Source organism: Mercurialis annua, linkage group LG8, assembly GCF_937616625.2.
Source record: "Mercurialis annua linkage group LG8, ddMerAnnu1.2, whole genome shotgun sequence".
Lineage (NCBI taxonomy): Eukaryota > Viridiplantae > Streptophyta > Magnoliopsida > Malpighiales > Euphorbiaceae > Mercurialis > Mercurialis annua.
The window spans coordinates 20,345,346-20,351,859 of NC_065577.1; positions in this window are offsets into that span (position 1 = coordinate 20,345,346).

Here is a 6,514-nt window from a genome sequence, read left to right on the forward strand (position 1 = left end):
TGTAAGACTTATAAATTAGTAGGCACCTATTTATATTTTATCAAAGTTAATGTGATGATGTCATATTATGATGTCACGATGATGTCACGATGATGTCATGTGATGATGTCACGATGATGTCATATGATGATGTCATGTGATGATGTCATGTGATGATGTCATGGATGTCTCTGTGTGTGACACTTAGCATCTGACGTGTCAGAAGGTGGCAACACCTATGCTTGATGTGTGACACCTAGCATGTGACGTGTCAGATGGTGGCAACACCTATGCTTGGTGTGTGACACCTAGCATGTGAGGTGTCGGATGGTGGCAACACCTTTGCTTGGTGTGTGACACCTAGCATGTGAGGTGTTGCATTCTTAAGCAAAGCTCTACCCTATAAATAGAGGTTGCCTTTGCTCATTCTATACACACCACACTTAAGAGACCATATTTGAAGGAGTTCAAGTAGTCATCAATCACAGAAAAGCTTGGAGAAAGTTTTTCATACATCCCAGCAAAGACGTAATCGAGGCGAGAGTTTGAGTTTAGGGTTGCTCGGCAAGAGGAACTCTTGCAGATTACTTCAAGGCGATGATTCAATCGGACGCATACTCGTGTGAACGAGCTTGAGGTCGCGGTACTATCAGGACTACAAGAATCGTTGGAGAATCGACATAGGTATTCTTCTTACGGTTTCTAGATGTGTGCTTTAATTACTAGATGATACGACGATCCATTTGTTATTGATATGATCAATTTCTGGATCCGAATTGTTGGAATTCCAATTTTAAATTGAAATATACGATTCGGACCCTCACGTCCCGCTGCACCAACAGTGGTATCAGAACAAAGGATAATGTGCATGGAGATGCAACACATAGAGATGTGTCGATTATCCGATTCTAGGGAACTCTCACTCATGATCGTGTGACGAAGTGAGGCTCTCCACCCTAGAGCGTATGTGATGCGTTCTTTGGTAGATACATATGGATGTCACCCTATGAGATAAGATCGAGTCCATATTGGTCCATAACCTCACTATTAGCTGGGAACCAACAGTGGTATCGGAGCCACCGTATCATCAAGTATTAAAGCCTTACGATTGAATGCATGTATTAATAATGATGGACTTAGGAATTATTATTGGGCAAGTAATTTATAATTCCGAGGGTTTAGATCTTGTTTGAAAAAACGAGCAAACGTTATAGTGACATTAGTTACATTTGATTAAATTCTGTCTAGGAGATTGGTACTTAAGTGGTCCGCTCGTGACCCTCCAATCTATCCTGGGAATTTTTCTAATGTGATTATTTAACACAATACGTGACTCGCTTGTGCATTATGTTGTCCTCAACAAAACATGCAGAACAAGTAATAGTTTGCTCATTCTTTTGTGGCTAAAGAATGAGACCTAGGAAGTCCATGACCATACATGTGTGACTGCATGATTCATTTTAGCTTTAATATGTATGAGATGCATGCTAAAATGTGTTGTGTGCGTACTGAGACCGGAATTACTTAAAACCCTAAGAAATCTACCTAAAAGTAAAAAAGATTAAGTTTATATTGATTAATCATTAAATTGATTTATCAATGGCTCTCCATTGGAGCAATAAACTAACACGCTTTGAGTTATCATCTTGTCGGCTATGGATACATAGGGGTGAGATGATATCGTCAAGAGATGTTGTCGAGTTTATTGTTAAGCATGCAATGTTGCGGGTGTAGTCGATATAATATACGGCGAGAAAGGAAATTTGGCGTACCTGAGTCGTATATTATTCAAATCGATACATCTTAGTTGATTCAATGGGTTAAACTTAACTAATGTGGAAACCCAAGAATAGCATTAAGTACTTGAGGGTGAAAGCATTAGGAGCCGGAAATGATTGAACCTCATATGAGATATGATGAATAAGTAGCTGTTCACTTATATATCATTTTGATCCCAAGAATAGCATTAAGTACTTGAGGGAAAGATAAATGAGTATAAGAATTGAATCACCCGCTTGAATCTTTTTCCAACAAAGATTCACATTTCCTATTTTGGAAGTGTAGGATTCGAAAAAGATAGTGGGAGGCCATTTTGATAGAGACCAAATCATTATGGTTAAATATACAAAATAACACGAATACTAATTAGAGATCTTTGCTATCTAAAGGATAATAAGATTAAATAGAATCCTTTTAAGGTGACATTCACGATAGTAATCCGCTAGTGGTTTAAAATCATTTTTGTTTGATTAAGATATTTAGATGCCTCCAAGGCTTTTGCGAAAAAGAAATGCACATTGGTTAACAAAGAAAAGTGTTTTCGTTTGTTAAGATGTAGGACAATATATGTCATAGCCGGAAATATTTGGAATATTTGAAAGGCGGTTCGGTTAATAAAAGAAAGTGTTTCTTTTGTCAAACCGAAAGACATTGAAATGGAAATTGCATTAAGTATTGTGAATACTTAAAGGGAAATGACTGGAGGAACAATTCCATCAAGAACATGTGTCTATCTCATGTTCCAATGTCAATTGCTTATTTAAAAGCTTGGCTATTGAATACAGATGCTCATTTTCACATTTATTTATCTTTTATGGATTTAGTAAAAGTGAGAAAGAAAGGAAAAAAGATGAAGTAATCTTAAATCTCAGGAATGACGCAAGCGTTGCGACAAGAGCTATAGGATCAACTTCAATTTTTTTAAATAACATAAGTTGTACTTAAACAAGTTTTTTGTACTCACCCAATATATATAGAAATATCATATCAGAATTTGTATGACATATTTGGTAGTTGATTTTCTATTTACAAAGGATGTTTGTAGTATTATGTTTGATAATACGGAGTTGGGTATGGATATGTACAATATGTTCTTTATGACTTGAATAAAGATGTTTAATGCAAAAGATGTTTTGGAAATTAATACCATAAGTTATCAAACTTCTAAACAACTTTGGCATTTATAATTAGGACATATTGCAAAAGATAGACATAACAAGTTAGATAGGATGGGAATCTTGAGCAATCAAGATTTTGCATCTCTTTTGATTTGTGAGTCGTATCTTAAAGGCAACATGGCCTGATTATTCTTTGTGGGACAAAGAGGTACAGCTAAACCCTTTTAAGAGATCATACATAGTGATGTATATAGTACGTTTAAAGAAACGGACAAAGGTAGATACTTATACTTCATTTTCTACATCGATGATTTATCACGATATAGTTAAGTTTGACTTATGAAGAACAAACATGAAGATTTTGAAATGTCCAAATAACTTCAAGAATGAAGTAGAAAACCAAATTGGAAAAGGTATTAATACTTTACGATGTGATCGAAAAGGGAAGAATACTTGAGTACAGAATTTGGTATGTTCCTAAAAGGAATGTGGTATTATTTTTCAACTTACTCTTTGGGAACACCATGGTTGAATGGTGCGTTTGCAAAGAAGGACGTATCGTACATTGTGGGAAATGATACGATCAATAATTAGCTATATACTGACTTATCCTTCTCATTATAGGGTCAAGCACTTCTTACCGCAAATAAAATTCTAAATTAAATTCCAACTAAATTTGCACCATAGATACCGTATGAGATATGGTATGGAATCAAGTCTTAAGGATGTTAAGATTTGAGGGTGTTCGGAACATATCAGGAAACTGATATCCGATAAATTTGGAATCAAAATCAATCATGGAAAGGTTATGTTGGATATCCTAAAGACAGTTTAGGATTTTATTTCTATATTCGAACCGAACAAACAATCGTTGTTTAACGGTGGTAGTCTTTCTAAATAAAGCGTTTATTCAAGAGGGACACTAAGAAAGGAATATAGAATTAGATGAGGAGCCATCTAGTTACCAACAAAATAATGAATCAATGAAGATTGATCAAACCCACTAAAAGTCGGAGTTAGTAAAAGATGTATCTACATTAACAACTCGAAGATTAAGTAGAGTATCTCGTCCACCGTAGAGAGATGGTTTTCCCGCATGATAAATAAGAGTTGTTTAGTCATCGAGTAAAAGATCAAGTGTTGATCCCTCTACTTATGAGGAAACTATATGTGATATAGATTCTTCAAAATTGGTTTGAAGGAATAAAATCTGAAATGGATTCCATATAAAGAATCCAAATTTTAGGAGCTAGTCGATCCATCCAAAGGTATTATACCAATAAGGTTTAAATGGATCTTCAAGTGTAAAATTGGTACTAATGGAAAGGAGGAGACCTTTAAAGCTAGGCTTGTTGCAAAAGAGTTTTGCTAGAGGCAAGAAGTTGTATTGTGAATACACTTTATCGCCGGTAGCCATGCTTAAGTCCATCAAGATTTTTCTTACCAAGGCTACACATTCAGATTTTGTGGTTGGACATATGGATGTAAGAACCACATTCCTTAATGGTTAAATTAAGGAGTATATCTATATGGAACAAGCCGAGGATTTTGAATCCGAAAAAGGTTCTGAGGCGTGTAAGCTAAAATGATCCCTAGTGGATGGAAACAAAGCTTCGAGATTCGTCGTCTTGATAAAGCCGTAAGGAGTTACGAATTTATTAAAAACGATGATAAACCCAATGTTTACAAGAAGGTTAGTGGGAGCAGACTCACTTTTGTGATCTTGTATATAGATAACATATTACTAATACATAATAATATTGGAATGTTAACTTCTGTAAAACTTTGGTTTATCTAATACGTACTCCATCAAAGACCACGGAGAGGTAGCCTAAATTCTCAGTATTAGACTCTATAGAGATAGATCTAAGAGAATAATTGGTTTCTACTAAAGGCTCTTCTTAGAAAAGATATTGAAGTAGTTCAATATGGAAATTCTAAGAGAGGATTGATACTAGTTAGGCATAAAATAAATCTTCCAAAGGGAGTATCTTCCGAAACTTCTGAAGAAAGAAAGAATCTAGCAAAGATACCATAAGCTTCGGCAATTGGTAGTGTGAGGTATGTGTTGCCACATACAAAGCTAGAAATTGTCTATGCGGTTAGTGGGACTAATCGGTTTTAATCCAATCTATGTTGAGAATATTGGATGGATGTTAAAGGTATCTTTAAGTACTTTTATTGAACTAAAGATATGGTATTAACAAATGGAGAACGAGATTTTTAAGTAGACCGTTTTACAGATTCTGATTAATAATCAGATATGGATAATAGAGAGTATATCTCCAGATTCATATTTATCTATAATGAAGGAGTAGTGAGCTAGAAGTGTTCTAAGCAAGAATCAACTCCATACTCCATTATAGAAGCCGAGTATATTAAGACATGAGAAGTCGTAATAGAAGGTGTTTGGATAAATTAGTTTGTAACTGAACTAAGTACGGTTTTCTTCCATTAAATCGAAAGTTCCTCTTTTCTGCGACCACAATGGTGCTACTGCCCTAGCAAAAGAAACCGGGTCTCACAATTTATCCGAACATAAGGAAAGGCATTATCATATTATCTAATGAAATTGTTGGAAAGAGAATTGTTTCTATAAAAGATAGCATTTGCCAATAACACGGCTAACCCACTGACAAAGCCCATGACTTAGAGTCATTAATATTTACATCTTGTGAAGATGGGGCTTAGATATAGTTGTCAATGGCACTAGTGCAAGTGGGAGATTGTTAGTAGTATGTGCCCTAGGGCCATTTGATCATGTATATTTGTAGAACTAATCCCAATGGCAAAGATATATATGTTCTAATTGAACTAAGTGTCTCATCAACTAAGTGTTCACTTATTACGTATTGTCCTTATCACATTGTGATAGAATCTATTCTTAAGGTGTTAAGAATATGAGTTACAGATTTTATTATACATGTGATCTAAATAACAGTTCATGATCGATGGGGTCCTACAAATAAGGGCATCGTATTAACCCGGAAAGATTGTCACCTCTGTTTATTCTCCTGATTAGTAAGGAGTTACTAATTATAGGAAGTAGTGAGTCTCATACTACTTGATGGAGATCAGGATAAACATGTGGACACTCAAGATGTTGAGTGGGTTGAACAAGTGACGCTAGATGACTTATACATGGTATTTCATCAAAGTCAATTTAATGTCATCTAGTTCATAATTGTATATATGTCCTTTGACTTGCGGTGACACTATCTTGTATATAGGTGATTAGAGTTTGATACTCCTTATCCCTAGATCTTTCATGAGCTAGGGTCGCGGGATGTGTTGGCTCTAGTTAGTTGTATATGGAGATAGGGGTTTAACCAAGAGAGGATTTATCACTCCGGATGAACGAAGAAAAGATTCTATGCTATCTCAAATTGTTCTTGATGGATGATTAAGACAAATAGTGTTTGACTTAACCGTGACACTAGTCGAGATCGAAATCTTAGATGAAGGGAATTTTGAGTGTACGGTAATTATGAACATTGGTTCACAAAGAATGCATCGAAACATTCATATCTATTTGGGGGTCGTGATATGTTGCTAGACGTCACTCACGATCTACGAGAATTAATAATTAATGGGATTTAATTATTTAATATAAGAAAGGCGTTTCTTATGACTCCCGT